Here is a 26,683-nt window from a genome sequence, read left to right as displayed (position 1 = left end):
ATCCACTCTATTGGCTATCTTTGTGTCATCTGCAAAAAGGCAAACTTTTCCTTCTAACCCTTCAGCAATGTCTCTCACAAATATATTAAACAGAATCGGACTCAGCACCGACCCCTGAGGCACTCCACTATTCACCTTCTTTTCCTCTGAGCGGATTCCATTTACCACCCTGCTTTACCACCGGCTGCCTTTCAGGTGCTGTGGAGGACTTGCAGCTCATCTGCATATCCTTTACAGCCTTCTCCAGGGTGACTCCCAGGTCCACTCCGATCCACTCAGGGCCTCCGCTCTAGGTGCCCAGCGCTTCCATCAGGTGCTGTGGAGGACTTGCAGCCCTTCTGCATTTCCTCACAGCTGTATCCAGGTCATCTTTGACTCCTCTCTCTCCTTCTCTGTGCATATCCAGCAGATAGCCAAGACCTGTCACTTCTTCCTCTTTAACATCAGCAAAATTCGCCCTTTCCTCTCTGAACACACCGCCCGAACTCTCGTCCACGCTCTCATTACCTCTCGCCTGGACTACTACAACTTACTCCTCACCAGCCTCCCACTTAGCCATCTATCCCCCCTTCAATCTGTTCAGAACTCTGCTGCACGTCTCATATTCCGCCAGAACCGATATACTCATATCACCCCTCTCCTCAGGTCACTCCACTGGCTTCCGATCAGGTACTGAATTCAATTCAAGCTTCTCCTTCTTACCTACAAATGCACTCAGTCTGCTGCCCCTCACTATCTTTCTACCCTCATCTCCCCTTACGTTCCCACCCATAACCTCCGTTCACAGGATAAATCCCTCCTCTCAGTACCCTTCTCCACCACCGCCAACTCCAGGCTCCGCTCATTCTGCCTCGCCTCACCCTATGCTTGGAACAACCTTCCTGAGCCCTTACGCCAAGCCCCCTCCCTGTCCGTCTTCAAGTCTTTGCTTAAAGCCCACCTCTTCAATGCTGCGTTCGGCACCTAACCCTTACCGTTCAGTGAATCCAGACTGCCCCAATTTGACTGCCCCTATCGGACCGACCGTTCACTTGTCTATTAGATTGTAAGCTCTTTGAGCAGGGACTGTCTCTCTTTGTTAAATTGTACAGCGCTGCGTAACCCTAGTAGCGCTCTAGAAATGTTAAGTAGTAGTAGTAGTAGTACCACCCTGTGCTGCATGTTGGTCAACCACTTTCGAATCTAGTTCAGCACTTTGGGTCCTAAGTTCAGTCCTCTCAGCTTATTCATGAGTCTTCTGTGAGGGACCTTTTCAAAGGCTTTGTTGAAATCCAAGTAAATTACATCTAGAGCGTGTCTTTCATCCAATTCTTTGTCACCCAGTCAAAGAAGTCAATAAGATTTGTTTGGCAGGATTTTCCTTTGGTGAAGCCATGTTGCCTCAGATCCTGTAACCTGTTGGCTTTTAGGAAGTTAAGTATCCTTTCCTTCAACAGTGTCTCCATTATTTTTCCTATCACCTACTTGAGGCTTACCGGCCTGTAGTTTCCCACTTCTTCCCTGTCTCCGCTTTTGTGAAGAGGAACCACATCAGCTCATCTCCAGTCCCGAGGAGCTTCTCTCATCTATCTAATGATCTATTAAATAAATCCTTAAGAGGTCCCACCAGGACTTCTCTGAGCTCTCTCAGTATCCTGGGATGTATCCCATCTGGACCCATAGCTTTGTCCACTTTCAGTTTCTCAAGCTGTTTATAAATGCTTTCTTCTGTGAATGGCACAATATCCTCTCCATTTCCATATACTCCCTCAGCAGCTTTCTTCTGTGAATGGCACAATATCCTCTCCATTCCCAGATACTATCTCAGCAAACAACCTGTAAAAGCCACTAGGATTTTCTTCCTTGAACACCGATGAGAAATATTTGTTCATCACGTTCGCTTTATCCTCGCCACTCTCCACGCTTTGCTAGCTGTATTTCCCTCTTCGCTTCTTTGAGTTTAATCTGATTATCTTGTCTGTGATCCTCTTGTTGCATTCTTCTGTTTTTTTTGAATGAAGCTCTTTTGCCCTTGTTTTTTCAGCCACTTGTTTAGAGAACCATATAGGCTTCCTCTTTCTCTTGTTTTTGTTTACTTTTCTTGTGTAAAGATCAGTTGCCATATTTATAGCAATTTTCAGTTTGGACCACTGCGCTTTCACTTCACCCATGCCATCAATTCCTTCTTCAGGTATTCCCTCATTTTACCAAAATCAGTACATCTGAAATCCAGTACTTGGAGTTTTGTATGTCCTCACACCGTTTTTGCTCTTATATCAAGCCATATCTTGTGATGATCACAATTAAATAGGTGGGCACCCACACAGACATTAGAAATACTTCCTTCATTTGTGAGCACTAGATCCAGTGTTGACCCTTCCCTCATGGGTTCCATCACCATTTGTCTGAGCTAGGCACTTAGACAGGCATCCACAATCTCTCTACTTCTTTCTGATTCAGCTGACAGGATGTTCCAATCCACATCAGGCAAGTTGAAATCTCCTAACAATAGCACCTCCCCTTTCATACCAAGCTTTTGAATATCTTATATCAGATCCTTGTCCAGCTTCTCCATTTGTGCTGGAGGTCTGTAGATAACACCCATGTGGATACAGGTTGCATCTTCTCTTTCCAGGACAATCCATATAGCTTCTTCCTTTCCCCAGGTTCCCCAGATACCAGATACTATATCCTCCGGCAGAGTTCCAGAGCTTAACTATTCATTGAGGGAAAAAATATTTCCTCCTATTTGTTTTAAAAATATTTCCATGCAACTTCATTGAGTGTCCCTAGTCTTTGTACTTTTGGAATGAGAAAATCGATTCACTTCTACTCATTCTACACCACTCAGGATTTTGTAAACCTCAACCATATCTCCCCTCATCCATTTCTTTTCCAAGCTGAAAAGCCCTAAACTCTTTAGCCTTTCCTTATATGAGATGAGTTCCATCCCCTTTATCATTTTGGTTGCTCTTATTTGAATCTTTTCTAATTCCACTATATCTTTTTTGAGATACTGCAACCAGAACTGAGCACAATACTCAAGATGAGTTTGCATCCTGGAGCAATACAGAGACATTATAGTATTATCGGTCTTATTTACTATCCCTTTCCTAATAATTCCTAGCATCCTTTTTGCTTTTTTTGGCCGCTGCTGCACACCGAGCAGTAGATTTCAGTGTATTATCTACAACAACACTTAGATATTTTTATTGGGTGCTAACCCCCAAGGTGGACCCTAGCATCTGGCAACTATGATTCAGATCATTCTTTCCAATGTACATCACTTTGCATTTGTCTACATTAAATTTCATCTGCCATTTGGATGCCTAGTCTTCCAATTTCCTAAGGTCTTCCTGCAATTTTTCACAATCCACATGTGTTTTAACAACCTTGAATAGTTTGGTATCATCTGCAAATTTAATCACCTCACTCATCATTCTGATTTCCATATCATTTATAAATATATTAAATAGCACCGGTCCCAGTACTGATCCCTGTGGCACTCCACTGTTCACCGTCCTCCATTGAGAGAAATGAACATTTAACCCTACCCTCTGTTTTCTCTCCAATAACCAATTTCTAATTAACACCAGAACATCGCCTCCTATCCCATGACTCTCAGATTTTCTCAGGAGTCTCTCATGAGGAACTTTGTCAAAAGCATTCTGAAAATCTTCCAAAAGACTGAACATTCATGGAGTACAAGGCAGAGAAATCAGATAGCAGATTACCTCCCCCCCCCCCCCCCCCAGATATTTTAGGACCTGCTCCTCCCAAGTCAATGGAATGGTCCCACCCAAGAGGTCTGCACAACTGGCAAAATAGGAAGGGCCACCAGTTTTGACAAGTTGAGAGTAAATCCTGAGATATGTTCAGAGATAAGTGCTAAAAGACGTTCCCAGGCTAGCAGAGGAGTGGTTAACATCACAATTGCGTCATCTGTTAAAGCCAATGCTTTGATTTCTTCGGTGGAAATCTGCACCCCTGGAATCATAAGGTCACCGTTAATCCACCTCAACAACTGCTCCCAGCAAAGAAAAAATAATAACGGCGATAAGGAGCATCCTTGGTGGGTGCCTCGCTGAATGGAAAAGGTCCGCGTCCGGACTCCATTGACCAGGATCTGGGCTTGAGGATTCTTATAGAGTGCCTGAATTGCAGCAAAAAAAAAAACCCCGTTTGTGCCTACCCTGGTCACTACCTGAAACAAATGCTCCAAGCGCACATTATCAAAGACTTTCTCTGCATCTAAGCTTACGGCCAATGATGGAATCCCCAGGGCCTTACAATGGGACATAGCTGTAAAGATTTTCTGTACATTCTGTACTGACTGATCCTCTCACAAATCCCATCTGCGCTTCACTAACTAGCATAGGCAAATAAACTGCAAGCCGATCAGCCAAAATTTTTAGCCAGAAGTTTATCATCCAAGCAGGGCCAGCCCTAGGGTTTCTAGCGCCCTCCTGCAGTCAGTCGGCGCCCCTCCCCATCCAGAGGCGGGATCACTATGTCTCCGCCCCCACAGTAGACACACCCCTTTTACCAGCCATGGCATCATTGAAAATATGACACCAGTATAGAAGAAAAATAACTTAGCACACAGACCAGGAATTAGGAGAACAGACAGTCTTGCCAACTCTGAAAAACAATGTGTTATCAAAATTTCAGAATCTAACAAACAGATCCCTATTCAGACACTTGGCCTTGCAGTCACACATGTAGAACAGAGATAACCCCTCTTCAAATTCTTCAAAATTAACCTGAAATCCTAAGAAGTTAGACTCTGCATGCAGCACAATAGCCTTCCCATCGAGCACAGCTTAGGATCTAGCTAGGGCAGTCTTAATCAGCATAAACTAACATATTCTACAATCTGAGTTGGACAGACTAACAGGAGTTACTGAAGTGGGAATGAGAGATAGGTGATGGTTAGGAATTGAAAGCAGGCATCTAGTTCTCCTGTCCTGTGAGTTGCTGTGTTGGGGGTGGGGGTGGGGGTGGGGGTGGAAAAGGGTGGGTCAGGTGCAGCACTAAACAGCAGTCTCTGACAAAACAAAGGTCCAGGCTCTGCTGTGCTGTCTCTGAGCCCTCTCTGGGCAGAGGTTAGCTGAGCTCCCACAAGTTATTTCAGAGCCAGATTCAGTTGGAGCAGTCCTCTGACAAACACAAGGAGGATATTTCTCTGCTTGGGAGGGGGAGGGGACGGGACAAAACCGAGAGCTGACAGCTTTAGAGCCAGAGGGAGATGAGCAGCAGAGATTAGATAAAAGCAAAAGCTTGATTGCTTGCAAAGTTGCGCCTTTGAAGGCAGGCGCCCTCCTGCAGTGCTTACCTTGCTTACCGGGTTTGACCGGCCCTGCATCCAAGTTAAGTAACAAAATTAGTCTGTAGGAATTTGCTTTCTCCAGGGGATAAGAGAAATAAGGGTCACATTATCATGAAGAGGAAAGGTTCCCTCTGTCACTACCACCTGAAAATAGTCCTACAGAGGACCCAAGATTTGTCCCTGTATGGCATCCATCCCAGGGGCAGCCCTAGTCAAGAGATTTGCTTTTTCCCTGGAGTTCCTTTGCTTGCAGGGGTCGAGGCAACCCGGCGTGATCTAAGAATCCTGAGACATCCCTCTCGGACTCAGCCCAACATCAGCATAGAGGGTTTCAAAGTACGTGTGAAATATATCTGAGATCTTATCGCTATGCGTGATTAGCATTTCTGAAGCATCCTTCAAGGCAGGTTCAGCTCGAGATCCACCCCAGCACTTAATTATTCTAGCCACGTGCCTACCCACCCAATTCCCATATTTGTAAAATTTATATTTCTGGTAGATCAAGCTACGGGTGGTTTGCTCATGGATTAGTGAGTTCAGTGCTACCTGGGTGGATCCTAGGGTGTCTTTGGCCTCCCGAGATTTCGTTCGTATATAGGCCCATTTCACTTGTCGCAACTAACCCTCCAAGTGCTGGAGAACATGGTGAAGGTGGTTAGCTTGGCAGAGTTTAAAAAGGGGTTAGACGGTTTCCTAAAGGACAAGTCCATAAACCACTACTAAATGGACTTGGGGAAAAATCCACAATTCCAGGAATAACATGTATAGAATGTTTGTACATTTGGGAAGCTTGCCAGGTGCCCTTGGCCTGGATTGGCCGCTGTCGTGGACAGGATGCTGGGCTCGATGGACCCTTGGTCTTTTCCCAGTGTGGCATTACTTATTTACTTATGTAATTATACTATATTGGCAGCCAACTTTTTCTTCCAAGCACTAGTGTAGGAGATGATGTCCCCCTGCAATACTACTTTCGCAGTATCCCAAAATAGTTCAGATTGATCCAAATGTTGCACGTTAGTGGTGAGAGAACCATCCACCGGTACTGCACATGTGTAAAAAAAATCAGAGCTCTTGGCCAGATACACAGGAAAACACCACCCCTGGGTAGCCCGGTGACAGCTAGGCACTTCCAAGTCTATCCACACAACTGAATGATCAGATATCATTTTAGGATCAACGTCTGCTGACTGAACCGATGCAAACAAGCCTTGCTTCATAAATATGTAATCAAACTGAGACAGAGTACCATGTGCCCGGGTGTGATGAGTGTAGTCTCGTTTTCCGAGGTGAAGGAGACACCAGGTGTCTACCACCCCAAGGCTGTCCCAAAAGAGGAAAGAACACCCGTTCCCGGGGGTCCCCAGCCTTGAAAGCCTGTTGCAGACGTGCTGGCCTCTCCAAGATGCATGACCAGATTCATATCTCCTACTATCAGTAGGTCAGCTTCATTGTAAGGGAGTAAGCATTTGATCTTTGGGGATAACAAGATCTATCAAATGGTGTGGGCCATGCGCCACCAAGATATAGATGTCTCTGCCATGTACCTTCAGGAGGAGAAGATACCACCCATGTTCATCTTTAAAGGCCACCTAGGCAGAGTAGGACAATTTTTCCTGATGAGAATGGCTACATACATACACACACACCCTGGCGTCACCCAGACAAGGCATAAAACACATCCCCTACCCAGAGATGCCTGAGTTTCTGGTGCTGAGCTTCTGTGAGTCTAGTCTCCTGGAGACATGCTACATCCACTCCTCTGCAGTTCAGGGCAGTCAAGATTATAGCTTGTTTCACTTGCAAGGTCACACTGCCCACATTCCAGGTCACAGTCTGACAGCTAGATGCACTTATGGTGGTCACCAGTCAAAGTACTCAGCATCCTCTTAATATCATGCTAGAGACTCAGAATGCCCAGCCACCGCTCTAAATCACACTTTCTGGATGATTCCTCCTTCCATACCACCCTGCCAATTCCCCTCAACATTCTCTCAGAAATCCTCCCTTCCCCTGCCAACCCTGCTTCATCCCACAATATCGTCCACTGCATATCTAAGCAGTAGAAATTGGAAACCACTAAGGATGCCAGGGGTCCCACAGCCAGCCACCCAGCTCAAAAACATGAGAAGACTTTAACAAGATGTAACATTAAAGAAAGCCCACTTTTAAAGCATACAATTTTCAGAATTTTTCTGTTTAGCCCCAAGGTTGTGGCACGATCTACCGGAATATATTAGATCAGAAACCTAATTTTTTAAATTTCAAGTCCTGTTTAAAAACACATTTTTATGAAATGGCCTATGGTTCCATAAATTCCTGACTTTTGAACTGGTAGTTTGTAAGACTGGCAGGCAGTCTGCTTGTCAGCCTTTTTATATTTCTTTTACCCCCATCCCTGGCTTTTTATTTATTCTCTTTTGAGTGACTGTGTTACCTGTCCTATCTATAAATTGGCATTCTTTTCCTGACCTATTTATTTTTAATGGCATTGTAAACCACCACGGATCAGTTTCTGGCAAGCGGTATATCAGACTACGTAGTAAATTTCAAACAAATTCGAGAACATATTTCTTCACTTAACATATAATTAAACTGTTGAATTTGTTGCCAAAGAATGTGGTGAAAGCAGTTAGCTTAGCAGGGTTTAAAAAAAGGTTTGGACAAGTTATGATGACCCATCTCATTCAAATGGAGATCCAGGCCCTCCTCCAAGCGGCTGCCATCAAGCTTGTTCCCTCAGCAGAGCTCAACCAGGGTTTCTACTCTTGTTATTTCCTCATCCTCAAGAAGAGAGGAGAATTCAGACCCATCCTGGACCTCCGAGACCTCAACAAATGCATCCTGAGGGAAAAGTTCCAAATGCACTCTCACTGATCTGGAACAATGATTGGCTAGCCTCCCTGGACCTCCAGGATGTGTACACTCACATTTCAATCCACAAATCCCACAAAAAACAAGAGAGCATATTCTTCTTACCATATTGGCAATGCCCTAGTTCCCATGTTAGTTACACAGCCATTCTTGTTTCCTTTCTCATTGTTTGGCCCACCATGTGGGCCTTAATAAAGTTCAGCAAAACCAGAGCTCGATGTCTCGCTTAATTCCTTCCCTGTCCTCGCAACCTCATCCTACCATAGCGGGCTCTCGAAGGGGCCCATCCAATGGGCCAAAATATCTGGCCCCTTCTCACCCCTCAGCTGGAGAATCTCCAGTGTGTGGCTGAATGCTTGTCCATGGAAAAAGTGGAGCTACTTACCTGTAATGGGGGTACTCCATGGACAGCAGGTCAGGATAAGTTTCCTCCCCAATGGATTAGTCCACGGAACCAAGCTGGAGACACCTGGAGGGTAGAGAGCCCTACAGGGACTTATATAGTGGGCAAGTAAAGCATGCTGAGAGGGAGCCTTCCAAAAGCTTTCCTCTGAGCTCTGGAAGAGCATAATCCATTTCCGGGTTCATCGGGTGATGTCACCTTTTTGTAAATCTTGCCCTCGATTGTAAGCGTTCTGAAGCAGGGATCTATATGAATTTATAACTGGCTTTTTACGTAGAGTTGGAAAGGTGGGTGATGAAATCTAAATAAGGTTTCTGTAAATGAATGAGTTATCAGGATCAGGGAATGACTCTTGCTATCTCTGGGATAGGTTTTTCTACTTCTGGGAACCATAAGACTGTAAAAAGAATTGTCGTACTGGATCACAGCAGTGGTCAATCCAGGTAACAAATACCTGGCAGAATCCCCCAAAAGTAGCAAGATTCATGATACTTACCTCAGGGATAAGCAGTGGCTTTCTTCAGGTTTACCTTAATAACTGTTTAATGGACTTTTACTCCTGGAACTTATCCAAACCTTTTTATGTTTAAATCTTTTTATTAAAGTTTTCCAAGCATGTAACAATACACTTTCACAAAATCCATAGCAGTTCAATAAACAACCAGCAATTCAAGTTATACTGCCGAGAGCTTTGTTTCTGATAGCTCCCAGCTGACATTCCACACCTCTGCAATGCGCAAATTTCATGCAAGTGCAAACCAATCTTAACATGATATCAATTACAGTATAGCGGATATACCTACAAAAACAAAAGGCGTGTGGCACCCGTGCCAGGTGATTAACTAACACTCCGCCTGTTGAACTGGCCTAAGCATCGCCTGTTGCACAAAAAGCTCTGTCACTCTGTAACAGAATACACTACGTGTTAAACTTATGAACAAACCAACAGCTTATTAGTTTACGGCACACAATGCCAACCATTCGCAAGAAACTAACATAACACAACCCCTCTCCACCCCATGCTAACCTACCCCCCTCCCTGCCCCCCCCCCATGTCCACCCTGATATACCAGTCAAGAATTTAGAATTCTACTACGTGCTACTGGGGTTAAAGAGTCCCAAAATGGTGACCATCTCCAGCAATATGCATCCCCTGTGGCCGAGGCAAGATCCCCCACCCCCCTATGCTCTAGTGCGCACAAATGAAGCATCCTGGACCGCCACTGCTGAAGGGTAGGCGGCTCTGCCACTATCCATTGTTGAAGAATTACCTTTTTCCCCATTAACACCGCTCGCTTCAGGAAGGATTTAAGCCCTGGCTGTGACCCCTGCTGTGGAGAGTTTAAATTGATCAAACAATTGCAATGCTTGGGGCATCCAGGTCACTCTCCAGAGCACCGACACATGCCCACACACCCGCCTCTAAAACACACGGGCAGTTCCAAAACATGTGTCCAAGATCTGCTGGAGAGTGGCCACATTTGGCACAATTATCATCATCCCGCATGGCTGCCCTCATTGCCCTATGCAGAGAAATATACATTCTCGTTACAAACTTGTGGAGAGTTTCCCTCAGCGTCACATTCTCCGTTACCCTTGGAATGTCCGGGATATGAGTCTTCAAGTTCTCTCCCTGGAGGCCAATTAACAACTCACTATTCCACTGGGCTGCCAGCTTTGAATAATCCACCTCCCCCAATTGTTCCCTCAGGCACAAATGGAAGTATTTAAGGGGGACTGCCAACTGCGCATCTAAAGCAAATATAGTAAGCAACTTCTCCCAGACCCCAGAAGTCAAGGAAGCAGCCGGAAGTGACCGAATGTAGTGCCGCAACTGAAACCATGCAAAAAAGCCCCCCGCCACAGTCCCAAATTCCAACTGCCAGTCCTCCAACGACTTCAACATCCCCTCCTCTGTGTACAGCTGGTGCAAACAACGAGCCCCCTTCGCCGCCCAGGCCGCAAATGGGCCGGAGGTCGAGCCAGGAGGGAAATCTGGGTTGCCCTGCAGCGGCAATAGTGGAGAGGATGTTGAAGAAAGGCCAAAAAGACGACACACCCATTTCCATGTCCGCCGCAATGGCAGGAATAATACTGCGTATGCACCCAGAGTACAAAACTTACGCGAGGGCGCATGCAACCACACACTGAAATGCATCGGCCCCAACCACAGCCTTTCCTCCTCCGTACACCGCGGCCGAATGAAAGGGGAGCTACGTGCCTTTCCCAAGGACCCGAGGAAAGCCGCTGCGATCGAGCAGCGCTGCAGTTAGAGAGAGCGCAGCACCAGACCCGAGAAAAAAAAAAAAATCAGGCAGCCTACGGAGACCGAACATCGAGGAGCAGGGACCAGCAAGCCCCCAGGTCAGCTGCTTGCTCCTATGATAACAGTTCGGGCCGCCAGAGCATAGTAACATAGTAACATAGTAGATGACGGCAGAAAAAGACCTGCATGGTCCATCCAGTCTGCCCAAGACAAACTCATATGTGTATACATTACCTTGAATTTGTACCTGTCCTTTTCAGGGCACAGACCATATAAGTCTGCCCAGCAGTATTACCCGCCTCCCAACCACCAGTCCCGCCTCCCATCACCGGCTCTGGTACAGACCGTATAAATCTGCCCTCCCCTATCCTCGCCTCCCAACCACCCCCCTCTTCCCCCCAACTGCTCCACCACCCAATTTCAGCTAAGCTTCTGAGGATCCATTCCTTCTGCACAGGATTCCTCTATGCATATCCCACGCATGTTTGAACTCCGTTACCGTTTTCATCTCCACCACCCCCCGCGGGAGGGCATTCCAAGCGTCCACCACCCTCTCCGTGAAAAAATACTTCCTGACATCTTTCCTGAGTCTGCCCCCCTTCAATCTCATTTCATGTCCTCTCGTTCTACCGCCTTCCCATCTCCGGAAAAGATTCGTTTGCGGATTAATACCTTTCAGATATTTGAACGTCTGTATCATATCACCCCTGTTCCTCCTTTCCTCCAGGGTGTACATGTTCAGGTCGGCAAGCCTCTCTTCATAAGTCTTGGAACGTAAATCCCATACCATCCTCGTAGCTTTCCTTTGCACCGCTTCCATTTTTTTAACATCCTTTGCAAGAGCAGACCGCTGGATGGTGAACAAACGACAAGAACAACAATACAGTAACTAAACAACTAATTAACTGCTTGCTCAACCAAATTGCATGCATGCACTGTATTCAGCTTGACTTAACCCTTCACTCTGCTTGCTTGCTCTGCTTAGTTCGATTGTAAATGCAATTGTAGGCATGCCCAGTATTGAACTGTTACCAAGCTATAAACTTAATTAAATTAAACTATTGCCAAGCTTAAATGCAATGTATGCACTAACTCACTTGCCTAGCATTGAACCGCTCCCAAACATTTAATGTAACTTGCCTAGCACTGATCTATTGCCAAGCTTTAAATTAAATTGTTGCCAACCAAAAGGCAAATGTAAGCATTATCTCACTTGACTAGCATTGAATTGTTGCCACGCTTTAAATTAAATTGTTGCTAAGTTTAATTGCAAATGTAAGCATCACCTCGCCTGAATTGTAGCCAAGTTCAAATGCGGATGTAAACTTTGCCTCGTGCTGAATTGCCAAGCATAAATACAAATGTAAAATTTGATCCTCCAATGCGCCTGAACTCACACCAGCTGAACATTTGCCAAAACGCCTTAGACACAGATATGAACACCAGCAAGACACTCCTAATCATCCATTGTCTCACCTTATTCTTACGCACAAACTTAACCTACAACCTAAACAACAACAACCCCATTACCCACAAATCACACAACACTCATATACATACAATGCACACCCTAAACAATATCCATAACAACTCACTCACAATTCACCAACCCTATGCACAACCTTTTAACAACCCACCAAACCAAAGACACAACAACAAACCAAAAGGAATAAGCTCCGGATACGAACACCACCGACAAACTGAGGAAAACAACGCTAACAACAAACTCTACCACCGAAGAAATAGACAACTAATAAAAATAAACACATCAAACCCTCCCTTAGAACCATATCACTCAATCCAACTAGGGTACATCAATGCAAGGTCAGCAGTAAGCAACTCGGTAGACATACTAGACTGGATCATCGCAGACAAACTCGACTTCCTATTCATCACAGAAACCTGGTTCCATAGTCCCACAGATCCTGCCATCTTAGAAACGTGCCCACCAGATTACAAAATCACCCACTGGACAAGAAAGGGAGAAAAAAGAGGAGGCGGAATAGCTATAATTCACAAACCCGAATTCACCATCACAATCACGGGCGAATCTACCTCCCCGCAACTCGAAATTGCATCGACTAGAATTAACCATCCAAACTTAACAGGACACCTTAATGCAGTCCTATTCTACAGGCCACCAGGAAAATGGCAAGACTCCCAAACACAACTCATGGATTTCATCTCGAACTCCTGCGTATCTGCCTCAAACATCCTGATGCTAGGAGACATCAACCTACACCTAGAAGATGACACCTTACTAAGCACACGAGAGTTCAAAGAATTCCTAAAACTCTGGGATCTGCAATCACCCAACATGCAACCAACTCACGAAAAAGGACACACACTAGATATCATAACGAACAAATTCGAATCGGACTCGACAATCATACTCACTGACACAAGATGGACACCTACATTATGGTCAGACCACCATAAAGCAAATGTCACTCTTTGCTGGCGAAAAACACATCTAAACACGACCAACAAACACGAGCGAACAACATACACAACAAGAGGAAAAATAGACCCCACAACATTCTGGCAACAGGTCTACCAGAACGAATGGACAACAAATGCTGACACCATTCAATTCCTCCAAGAATGGGACGATATATGCACAACAACATTAGACAAAATCGCCCCAATCCAAACCAGAACATCACACAGGAAAAAAGCAAACCCATGGTTCACCGAAGAGCTGAAAAAACTTAAAACACAAGTCAGGCGACTAGAACGAGCTTGGAACAAAAAGAAAGACGAACAAATACTAAACGACTGGAAGTCACTTCAGAGAAAATACAAATACACCATAAAACAGACAAAAAGACTACATTACAAAACAATATGTCGCGTGCTCGAGGACCTTGGCATACTGTCAGGCTTCTTCCCCGGGAGCACTGGGTTCGTGAGCCCATGGGCCACTACCGTGGAGCGGCAGTGGCAGGCAAGATCACCTCCAAGGTAGAGATGAGACAAAACTGGACCGGAACCCCGGACTGGAGTTCTACACCGGAACACTCGGAACTGGAACGCACCGGACGGGTGCGCACTGGAGTGGGGCCCACTGGACTGGAACACACTGGAGGGCCCCACAGGACTGGAACATACAGGAGTGAAACCCGCTGGACTGGAACACACTGGACCTAGGCTTCACCTACGCTTGACCACCTTTCCCTGAGGGTTGAGCCCTCAGGTTCTGGCAGCCGGTAGGACTTACAGGAAAACCCGGAACTGGAACTTGCAAGCAGGAACAGCAGGAATGAAGATCCAGGAGTGCCCCCTGGCACCTAGGCGCAGGCAAGGCCGACAGGCAGGGACTGTCCGGGTTCTGGCAGTCGGCAGGTTTAAACACAATGACTAGTAAACTGTACCTAGGCTAATAGAAACGCTATACCCAGGCAAACCAGTCATACACAAGAAACATACACAGAGCACACTCAGGAGACTTGAAAGCTATACACCAGCTAACAACAAAGCTGTGCCCAAGCTAACAAGTCATGCACTGGAAACAAACACAGAGCACTAGCAAAGCTATACACAGGCTAACAAGCCACACGGTGCCTAAGCTGGCTAGCCTAAACAAACACAGAGCACTAGCAAAGCTATACACAGGCTAACAAGCCACACGGTGCCTAAGCTGGCTAGTCTAAACAAACACAGAGCACTAGCAAAGCTATACACAGGCTAACAAGCCACACGGTGCCTAAGCTATCTAGTCAAACATAGAAACTCACACAGAGCAAACACTGAAACAGTGTACAGAGCACTCTATACACCAGGGCCCTTAGATGAACAATGCAAAGGCCAGGGCTGTAGTCTCTAAGTGATTAATAAAGCCTTTCCACACCAGAGGCACACAACTGCAGCAATCACCTTGCATCCAAACAGAGGCTTGACACACAGAGAAGTCAGCCCAGCAGGAGCCATCTTGGATACTGGCATAGAGGAGTCGGCGGCAGCCATCTTGGAAAAGGCATAGCCCACACAGGTGAGGTTCAGTAGGGCAATCAGCACACAGAGCCAGAGAGAAACTAAGACAGAGACAGACACAGAGACAAGCAGAAGCCAGCACAGCCACTGACTCCCAGAAACAGGGTAAGTCTGAGGGTGGTCACGGCCACAGACGTAACAGTACCCCCTCCTCAAGACCCCCCTCTCGGTCTCCCTGTGGAGTTCAGGTGTCCAGGGGTAACTATGGTGAAACCTCCTGATGGGTCTCAAAAGCCAGACATAGATCACTGGACTGGAAGTCACAAGGAAGTTCAAAACTGGCAGACAAAAGTAGAACCTGTGACCAGGAGGCTCCTTCGAATCACCACGGGGCAACCTCAGGAACATGGATGCATCAAGAGGAACAAAATTCAAAAGTAACCCTTCCCAGAGGGAACCCACAATGTCCTGGACCTCTTGGCAATTCCGTGTAATGGCAAGAGCAAGGCTGAAGCCACTACCCCAGCTGACATCAGAAGCTGGGCTGGGGCCCAAAGTGGCATCCCAGACTTGACAGGAACTAAGTCTGAACAGAAGCAGATCTGGAACTGGAACCTGGGTTGGCATCCAAAACGGAGCCGGGATTTGGACCCGGACTGGAATCAACCCCTTGACTGAAACTCCAACTCGATCCAGACTCAGCATCTTGACTGGAACCACAACTCGATCCAGACTCAGCATCTTGACTGGAACTCCAACTCGATCCAGGCTCAGCCTCATGACTGGAACTGCAACTCGATCCAGACTCAGCATCTTGACTGGAACTCCAACTTGATCCAGACTCAGCATCTTGACTGGAACTGCAACTCGACCCAGACTCAGCATCTTGACTGGAACTCCAACTCGATCCAGACTCAGCATCTTGACTGGAACTCCAACTCGATCCAGGCTCAGCATCTTGACTGGAACTGCAACTCGATCCAGGCTCAGCATCTTGACTGGAACCGCAACTCGATCCAGACTCAGCATCTTGACTGGAACTGCAACTCGATCCAGACTCAGCATCTAGACTGGAACTGCAACTCGATCCAGACTCAGCATCTTGACTGGAACTGCAACTCAATCCAGACTCAGCATCCGGCCTGGGCCTGGAACTCCAACTTGACCCGGACTCAGCATCTTGACCGGGACGGCAACTCTCACCGGACTCAGCATCTTGGCCGGGACTGTAACTTGAGTCTGATTCGGCATCTCGGCTGAACTCTGCACTCGGTGCAGACTCAGTACTCATCGTGGACTCGTCATCTTGGCTGGGCTCTGCACTCGGTGTGGACTCAGCATCTTGGCTGCTACTGTTGCAACTCGCTCCGGACTCAGTATCTTGGCTGCCACTGCTGCAACTCGCTCCGGACTCAGCATCTTGGCTGTCACTGCTGCAACTCGCTCCGGACTCAGCATCTCGGCTGCCACTGCTGCCACTCGATCCAGACTCAGCATCTTGGCAGGCAAAGCCCTTCAGGCTGGACTCAGAAGTTTGGCGGGAAAAATCAGGAAGCCACCTTCTTTCAGCTTGGGCTTCCGGAGTATCCCGCAGGGCTGGATCCGAGAGAAGCTGGAAGCGATAAAAGAAGAGCTTGGTAGAAGGGTCAATAGCAGAAACTGGGTTTTCTTCAAACCCAAGCCAGGAGACACGCTTTCTCTCTGCGGCAGCTTCAGGGGTATCCTTCAAGGCTGGATCAGACAAAAGGGCAACCCGGTACTCCTGGAGCGTCATAAACGGATCCAGCTCAAAAATGGGGTTGGAACTGGGATCCAAACTGGTACTAGGAGACTCCGTAGACAGCGCCACTTGAACTGGACGCAGAGACTTGGCTTGACGTGCTGCTTGGACTGGAATCGGAGACTCGGTCAGAAGCACCCCTCGGACTGGACTCAGAGGCTTGAGTGGAAGCGCCACCTGAACTGGGATCGGAGGCTCGGTCAGCAGCGTCCCTCGGACTGGACTCTGAAGCTTGGCTGAACGTGCTGCTCGGACTGGATTCAGAGGCTTGTCTGGACGCTCTGCTTGAATGGGACTGGACCCCTGCTGGGCCCAGAGCGTGGAATTCCCAAGACGTCTTCTCTCAGCGACAGCTTCCGGAGTATCCCACAAAGCTGGATTCAGGACAAGGCTGCGGCGATACTCTGAGAGCGTGATGAAAGGGTCCATATCTGAAACTGGGTTTTCAGTGATTCCAAGCCACCGGACACGTTTTCTCTCAGCTGCCGCTTCAGGGGTCTTCTTCAAAACAGGATGAGACAACAGTTTCCCACGATACTGACGAAGAGTCATAGAAGGATCAAGAACAATGATGGAGCTGGACCCCAGCTGGGTCAGCTGGGTGGGGGTTCTTGCCGGGCTCATGGCCTTTGCATTCTGTCGCGTGCTCGAGGACCTTGGCATACTGTCAGGCTTCTTCCCCGGGAGCACTGGGTTCGTGAGCCCATGGGCCACTACCGTGGAGTGGCAGTGGCAGGCAAGATCACCTCCAAGGTAGAGATGAGACAAAACTGGACTGGAACCCCGGACTGGAGTTCTACACCAGAACACTCTGAACTGGAACGCACCGGACGGGTGCGCACTGGAGTGGGGCCCGCTGGACTGGAACACACTGGAGGGCCCCACAGGACTGGAACATACAGGAGTGAAACCCGCTGGACTGGAACACACTGGACCTAGGCTTCACCTACGCTTGACCACCTTTCCCTGAGGGTTGAGCCCTCAGGTTCTGGCAGCCGGTAGGACTTACAGGAAAACCCGGAACTGGAACTTGCAAGCAGGAACAGCAGGAATGAAGATCCAGGAGTGCCCCCTGGCACCTAGGCGCAGGCAAGGCCGACAGGCAGGGACTGTCCGGGTTCTGGCAGTCGGCAGGTTTAAACACAATGACTAGTAAACTGTACCTAGGCTAATAGAAACGCTATACCCAGGCAAACCAGTCATACACAAGAAACATACACAGAGCACACGCAGGAGACTTGAAAGCTATACACCAGCTAACAACAAAGCTGTGCCCAAGCTAACAAGTCATACACTGGAAACAAACACAGAGCACTAGCAAAGCTATACACAGGCTAACAAGCCACACGGTGCCTAAGCTGGCTAGCCTAAACAAACACAGAGCACTAGCAAAGCTATACACAGGCTAACAAGCCACACGGTGCCTAAGCTGGCTAGTCTAAACAAACACAGAGCACTAGCAAAGCTATACACAGGCTAACAAGCCACACGGTGCCTAAGCTATCTAGTCAAACATAGAAACTCACACAGAGCAAACACTGAAACAGTGTACAGAGCACTCTATACACCAGGGCCCTTAGATGAACAATGCAAAGGCCAGGGCTGTAGTCTCTAAGTGATTAATAAAGCCTTTCCACACCAGAGGCACACAGCTGCAGCAATCACCTTGCATCCAAACAGAGGCTTGACACACAGAGAAGTCAGCCCAGCGGGAGCCATCTTGGATACTGGCATAGAGGAGTCGGCGGCAGCCATCTTGGAAAAGGCATAGCCCACACAGGTGAGGTTCAGTAGGGCAATCAGCACACAGAGCCAGAGAGAAACTAAGACAGAGACAGACACAGAGACTAGCAGAAGCCAGCACAGCCACTGACTCCCAGAAACAGGGTAAGTCTGAGGGTGGTCACGGCCACAGACGTAACACAATAATAGGACCAAACTACAAAGACACACATAAACTCTTCAACCTCGTGAACAAACTGCTAGACACCACACCAGTTACAAACAACGGCAAAGATATACCAGACGTCGACAACCTTGCAAAATACTTCAAGGAGAAAATCATATTACTACGAAACAAAATACCCGCTAGTCCTATAGAATACGCCACTCTTCTAGACTGTCTAGATCCAGAAGAAGGAACACACCCAGCAGACAGAACCTGGACTGAATTCGAAATAATATCAGAAGACCTCATCTCTAAAACTCTCAAAAGATATGCCAAATCCAATTGCAAACTTGACACGTGCCCAAATAACCTCATGAAATCTTCTCCTCAGCAATTCATAATAGACCTAACGAACCATATAAACTACATGCTACAAAATGGACTCTTCCCAAAAGCAAAAGGAAAAATCTTACTCACCCCAATTCCTAAAGATACTAAGAAGAACACAAGCGAATTAACCAACTACAGGCCTGTAGCATCCATCCCACTAATAACTAAGATAACCGAAGGAATGGTAACTAAACAACTCACGTACTATCTAAACAAACACTCAATACTGCATGATGCCCAATCAGGATTCCGATCGAACCATAGCACAGAAACAGTATTTGTCACCCTTATGACTAAATTTAAACAAATAATAGCAACTGGCAATAATATACTCCTCCTACAATTTGACATGTCAAGCGCCTTCGACATGGTCGACCACGGAATCCTACTACACATACTTACTTTGGAATTGGAGGAAATGTCCTGAACTGGTTCAAGGGGTTCCTAACCCTGCGTTCATATCAAGTCACATCAAATTCAACCACGTCCAAGGCATGGACACCTGAATGTGGAGTTCCACAAGGATCACCTCTCTCACCTACTATTTTCAACCTAATGATGATCCCTTTAGCAAAACTCCTAGCAAACCATAACCTCAACCCATATATATACGCCGACGATGTGACAATATACATCCCTTTCAAACAAGACATCAAAGAGATCTCCAAACAAATCAATCAAAGTCTATACATCATGAACACATGGGCAGATGCATTTCGTCTGAAATTAAATGCAGAAAAAACTCAATGCCTGATACTCACCTCCCAATACAACACAAATGAATTCAACGCGATAAACACACCAAACCTAAAACTTCCAATCTCAGAAACGCTCAAAATCCTTGGAGTCACTATCGACCGCCACTTGACACTCGAAACCCACGCAAATAACACAACGAAGATGTTCTACTGCATGTGGAAATTGAAAAGGATAAGACCATTCTTCCCAAGATTCGTCTTTCACAACCTAGTGCAATCCCTCGTGCTCAGCCATCTGGATTATTGCAACTCACTATACGCAGGCTGCAAAGAGCAAATACTGAGGAAACTTCAAACAGCCCAGAACACAGCAGCCAGACTGATCTTCGGAAAACCAAAATATGAAAGGGCAACACCACTACGAGAGAAACTACACTGGCTTCCACTTAGGGAACGCGTCACTTTTAAGGTATGCACATTAATCCACAAGATCATTAACGGCGAAGCCCCAGCCTACATGTCCGAGCTGATAGACCTACCACCCAGAAATGCTAAAAGATCAACCCGAACATACCTCAACCTCCACTTCCCTAATTGCAAGGGCGTGAAATACAAGACGCTACACGCGTCAACCTTTTCTTATATAAGCACACAGCTTTGGAATACACTGCCGCGCAACCTAAGAACAATTCATGAACAAGCTTCCTTCCGCAAATCATTGAAGACCCACCTGTTTGAAACAATCTACGGAAAGAGCCAAAACACATAGAGTCCACACTCACTATTCATCAATGTATCACCCCCCTTAATTCCACATCACCCATACATATACTCACAGAAATATGTACACCCAACATATGTCTTTGTGCTTTACCACTGCCCTTAAGCTTCCCATTGTCTCCTTCCAATGTTTCAATGTTGATGTCCCATTGTAATATTCCTAACGATAGTTCGATTCTCGCATAACCTGTACAATGTAACCCATAACCAAGCTGTACAACTGTATTTCCACTATTCATATCTTATTGTAAGCCACACTGAACCCGCAAAGAGGTGGGAAAATGTGGGATACAAATGCAATAAATAAATAAATACACGAAAAGAAACTCGTGCCTCGAAACCAATCCGAGATGTCGCATATTACCCACTACAGACAGCAACTTAACGTTCAATAATCCCCATCCTCCCTGAGTCCGAGGCAGATAGAGTTGAGACGCCGCCACTCGTGGCTTCTTTCCCTGCCAAATACAATGCGTCACCATCCTGGTTACCAATCGCTCATCTTTTCGGCTAAGCAATATGGGCAGCATTTGTAGAATATAGGTCCACTTAGGTACCAACACCATATTATAAAGGGCGACTCTACCCATAGCTGACAGCGGCAGTGATTGCCACACCCGTAAAGTGGCCCTCGTACTGATTCTTATAGGCTCTAAATTCAACTCGTAAAGCTGGGACAGGTCTGACGGGATCCATACCCCCAAGTATTTTAGCGGACCGGATGTCCAAGACAAAGGAAATTCACACTCCCAAGCCTCCCTTATTTGCTCCTGGATCGGAAACGCCACTGATTTCTGCAAATTAAGGGTGAATCCCGAAAAATAGCTAAACTCCTCTATTTCATCCAGGAGGGCGGGAACCGATTGTTGTGGCTTTGTCAGAGTCACTAAAACATCATCAGCAAATGCTAAGGTCTTCATCGCAAACGAAGAGAAACCCACGCCTGAGATCTCCGTGTTTCCTTGAATGGAATGCAGCAGCGGCTCAAGATTCAGAAGAAATAATAAAGGGGACAAGGGGCACACCTGCCGAGTGCCACAAGACACCGGAAATTATGCTGTACGCAATCCATTGACCACTAAGGACGCCCTAGGCTGTTCATATAACACCCCCACCGCTTGCCTGAACCATCCCGTAATCCCTATAAATTCCAAGACAGAGAATAAGAAGTCCTATCGCACTCTGTCAAACACTTTCTCCGCATCTAAGCTGATCAAAAGCAATGGCTGTTTGGTAAAATGACTCTGTGCAATTGCTAGGCAGACTTTCCACACATTCAAGGAAGAATGCCTACCCCGTACGAATCCCACCTGCCCCTCTCCCACCAACGCTGATATATGAGGTGCCAGCCTATCCGCCAAAACTCTGGCCAAAATCTTCAAATCAACATTTATCAGAGATATCGGCCTATAGGAGCCCGGGGAATCTGCTGGTTTACCAGGCTTAGGTATTAAGGTGATCAAGGCTTCATTCAAATACCTAGGAAAGGCCCCCTGTGAAAGTGAAGCCTCAAAAAATTCCATCAGCCGAATCGCAATCTGTGGGAACCAGGGGCGTATCTGGAATCTGGCGGTAGGGGGGGCCAGAGCCAGAGAGGGGGGGCACATTTTTGCCTCCCTCCCTCCCCCCCCCCCCGCCGCCTCTCTCCACCCCCTCCCCGCCGTCAACCCTCCCCCGCTGCTTACTTTTGCTGGCGCCGAAGTCCGACCCGCAATCGCCGTTTTTCGTCTTCCTCCGTGGCCATGCTTCCAGGAAGTAACGCTGCAGTGCTGATTCGTTGAATCCAGTTCGACGTCTGAAAAGTAAGCAGCGGGGGAGGGTTGACGGCGGGGAGGGGGGCCAGGGCGAAATCTGCGGGGGCCCAGGCCCCTGTGGCCCCACGCAGATACGCCCCTGGTGGGAACATACACTGATAAAACTCCGATGCATATCCATCCGGGCCAGGCGCCGTGCCCCTCTTAAGTGATTTAACCACCCTCTGGATCTCTTTTCCACTCAACAGAGCATTCAATTGTGCGGTGGCGAATGCCGAGAGATGAGGAATACCCGAGCCCTCAAGATACTCAAACACCGAGGGCCCCTCTTGCGAGACCGGCGAAGTGTACAAGGACGCGTAGTAGTCATGAAAAATCTGCGCTATCCCCGACCCCTGAGTCACCCGTTGTCCGTCTGCTGCTACCAAAGAGGGAATAAATCTGTCAGGCAGGTTTTATCGATCCTCGCTAGCAACCTGCCTGACTTATTACCAAACCGATGGAACGAAAAGGAGCGGTAAAAAAGGTATTTTTGGTACGTTCGTGAATCAATAATTTTAAGGCAGCCAACGTCGACAACATCCCCTCGCGATTCTGCGCTGACGGAGTTGCCGAATGAATTTCTTGGCCTCTTGGTATTTCCGTTCCAAGTGTATAATCCCTTGCGAGATCCGCTTTGAACGAGCACACATATAAGCTATAATGTCCCCGCGCAACACAGCCTTTGAGGTTTCCCAGTATAACCTTGCTTCCGAGGCATGACACGCATTAGTCTCCGCGAACATCGACCACCTTTTATGCAAATACTCCTTAACGTTCTCATCTTCCACTAAATATGATGGAAATTTCCAATGTCGCTGCCGCAGGCGCATGTCCCCCAGATCCATATCCACCCAAATTAAGGTATGATCCGAAACTTCCAATGGGCCAATTGACGCCTTTACCACCTGTGGAAAAAGGGGCACAGACACCAATACATAGTCCAGGCGGGACCACGTGCCATGCGCGCGGGACAAGTGGGTGTAATCACTTATGTTGGGGTTAGTCAGCCGCCACGGATCCACTAAGTCTAAGGCATTACACAAGTACGGTAGTCCCTTTTCCCCGCCCATACCCATCCCCGAAGTTGGGGCTGAGCGATCCTGTTGCCCATCCAACACCTGATTAAAATCGCCCACAACAACCCAGGGTGCCATAGCATGCTGGATTCCCAAACGGACCAGATGCTGGAAAAAAGAGTGGTCGTACACATTAGGCCCATAAACATTTAGGAGAAAAAATTGTTGACCCATAACATTCAAGTGCACCAATATGTAACAGCCATTCGCATCACGAGCTACCACCTTGGCTTGACATTGCAGGTTTTTATGAACCAAAACCGCCACCCCCCCCCCCCCCCCCCTTCTTGCCCTTTTCGTTTTTTTATTTTTTTATTTATGATTACAATATTACATCCATTTCAAAAATGTATTAGATACAGAGAATATATGAAACACACTATAACATAATGAATATATTTTTTCTATTTCGACCACAATCAACACCACATTGAGAGGCAAGAATCTAGGAAAATCAAAAAGGAAAGGAAAAAAAGACAGTTTTTGAGTTTAGTTTACTCTAATAAGAGGGGGGAAAAAAACCCCAGTTACTCGCTAGCCGATATAACAGCATTTTTAAAGTGGGATCTCAGGTCTGAACATCAGTCTTACTATGTTCTTTTGATTCAATATATATTTGCATTTTCCTGGGGTGAAGGAACATATAATTAACACCATCAATAGAGACTAAGCATCTGCATGGCTATTTAAGAACAAAAGTCCCAGATATTGCGAGGATTCGTGGTTTAAGCACCAAGAATTCTCGTCTCCGCTTTTGTGTCTCTTTGTTAAGGTCAGGAAAAATCTGAATCTTGGCTCCAAAAAAAAGTGCATTCATATGTCGAAAAAACAATTTGAAGACATTATTTCTGTAAAACTCAAGAGCAAATGACACCAAGAGAGTTGTATGTTCAGTAACCACCTCTAATGAACTCTCGAGGAACTCGGTCAAATTCAGATCCGGATGAGATTGAGAAACCAGGGGTTGAGACCGAATTCCAGATATATAACGAGCCCCAGTGATAGGAGGAAAACCCTCCACTGGGATTCCTAGGATTTCTCCAAAATATTTTTTAAGCATATCTTTAGCAGGAATTAGAGGAGACTTGGGAAAGTTAAGGAATCTCAAATTATTTCTCCTCCCCTGATTATCCAGATACTCTAGCTTTTTAGCTAGAGTATCTCTATCTTTTACCAAAGTTCCTGTCAGGTCTTGAATTTTCTTTAACTCTCCTCCCAAGGCGTCAGTTTTTACTTGATTTTCTTGTATCTTCCCACACAGCTGCTCTTGGGTTTGTTTTAGACTAACAATTTCTTCTTTTATGGACGTTGTTACCTTAGTTAGGCTGGTGTTCATCCCCTGTATGGCATCCCACAACTGCTCCAGCGTTATCACAGCCGGTTTTGTTCTCTCACCGCTTACCCCAGGAGGTGCCACCAGGACAGGAGTGAGTGCAGGGCTCCTTGCACCCAAATCTGTAACCGCTGTCTTCTCTGGGGTTGACGCTTCCACGGGGCCTCCTCCGGTTGCTAACGCACTAAACTCTTCGGTTTGTGTTTGCTGCCCCTCCGATAGAGAGCAAACACTTCCGGGTCGCGGTGGAGCTGTGAAGGGAGGCGGACTAAGTGACGCCGCCTCCATGCTGTGGTCTGATAGACCAGCTATGGACCCCACTGTCGCGGGTGCTGGCGTTCTATTCATCTGGACTCCGTACTTCTCCAACGTTTGTTGCCGGAGCGCCGGGCTTCCAGGGCAGGAGGAGGACTGGATCCCTGTTTTCCCCTTCCTTTTCCCTATGAATCTTCAAGGGGAAAAGTGCCGCTTACTCAGGTAACGCTGTCGGGTTTCGGGAGTTCAGAATCTGCTTCCTCTCAATCGCCATCTTGCCTTCCTTCTTGCCCTATTCGGACGCAAAAAAGCAATTCTCCACCCAGCGCTGCTTCAACTTTAAATGCTCTACATCCGACAATTTGGTTTCTTGGAGACAGGCCAGGGAGACTTTGTGACGCTGAAGGACAGACAAAACTTTTGTACGTTTAATAGGGAAGTGATGCCGGACACATTCCAGGATATTAGTCTGGGAACCGACAATTCATCCAGGATCCCAAATCCCAATCATATCAGAAAGCAATACACATGAAATGTCTAGAGCTCCCGGGCGCCCAGCCTTCGCCCCGGAGCCCAAAACCAGGAAACAATTCTGAAAGATGTTTCACCCCAGTGCAGCACATAAAAGCTTAACGTATATCGTGAGGACCCCTACCCCAAAACCCCCGCTCCCACCCCCGCCCCCCCCCTCTGTCCCTCCACGACCATCTCTCTCCATCACGTAATAACACCAAAGAGTATCCCCCCCCTCATACATAGTAGTACAGCCCAACCCACTGTTTAATGAATGACTTCTTCCACACTGGCACCTGCACCCCTCTCAAAAACCATATCTCACATTCACACTCCCCCCACCCCCCCTCCCACCTCAAAGTGCAGGCTCTCACTATCACAACACCAGCATCCCATATAACCCCCACCTTACCCCTACCCGACTAACCTCCCCCACCCTCCATATATCCACACACACCAGCTCCTATTGCCTGTATTATTACCATCCCACCAGGGCTCCACACCCCCCCACACACTCATCCCTCAGTCAAACCCCCAGTACATACACACCATACCAAACCCACCTCACTCTCCCCACATCCATCCCCCCACTCTCCCCCTTTAAATCATTTTCAGTTAAATGCTACTAAATCTTACATACTACAGTCCCACAGTGTCCAAAACACATCAAAAACCCCACTGCAAAATCCGCAACGGGGCCTCCAGCGCTGTCTGCGAGCTCCTCGACTGCTGCCATGTCATCCAACTTAGACCCCTGATGCCTGACTCTGGGGAACTCCATTTAACCAGTCCATCGCGCTCTCCGGCGTCTCGTAGGATCGCCAGTGGCCATTGTCCCAGATCTTTAACACTGCAGGGTAGCGCACTTGGAACTTGTAGTGCCGCTCCACAAGGTGAGTACACACCGCTGAGAATTGACGATGCTTCACTGCGAGGGCCGCGGAGTAGTCCTGAAACACGCAGATGTGCGCTTCCTCAAAACAGACTTCCTCCTTGTGCGAGCGATAGTATTGTAGAAAAGCCTCCTTCTGCGCTGCTTTGTGGAACTTGGTGATAACTATTCTGGGCCTCCTCTCACCCGCTGACTTCACCCCCAGACGGTGCGCGCGCTCCAGACGTACCGGCTCAGACTCCTCCGCATCTGCCAACATAGGGCTCAGCCAACGCTCCAGCGCTAGACGCAAGGACTTCTCTGTCAGTGTCTCCAGAATCCCCAGGAAGCGGAGATTATCTCTACGCACCCTGTTTTCGGGCTCCTCAAGCTTACTCTGTTGAGCGATGACCAGCTCCTGAAGCCACGTGAGCTCAACGCTACTTCCCTGCGCACCATCCTCCAGCTCCGAAACTCGGCACTCTAACTCTCCTGTTCTGCGGGCCAGATCTGAAGTAAGTT

This window comes from Microcaecilia unicolor, chromosome 3 (genome assembly GCF_901765095.1).
Source record: "Microcaecilia unicolor chromosome 3, aMicUni1.1, whole genome shotgun sequence".
Classification (NCBI taxonomy): Eukaryota; Metazoa; Chordata; class Amphibia; order Gymnophiona; family Siphonopidae; genus Microcaecilia; species Microcaecilia unicolor.
The sequence above is the reverse complement of the archived record's forward strand: the minus strand, read 5'-3'. Positions refer to the sequence as shown.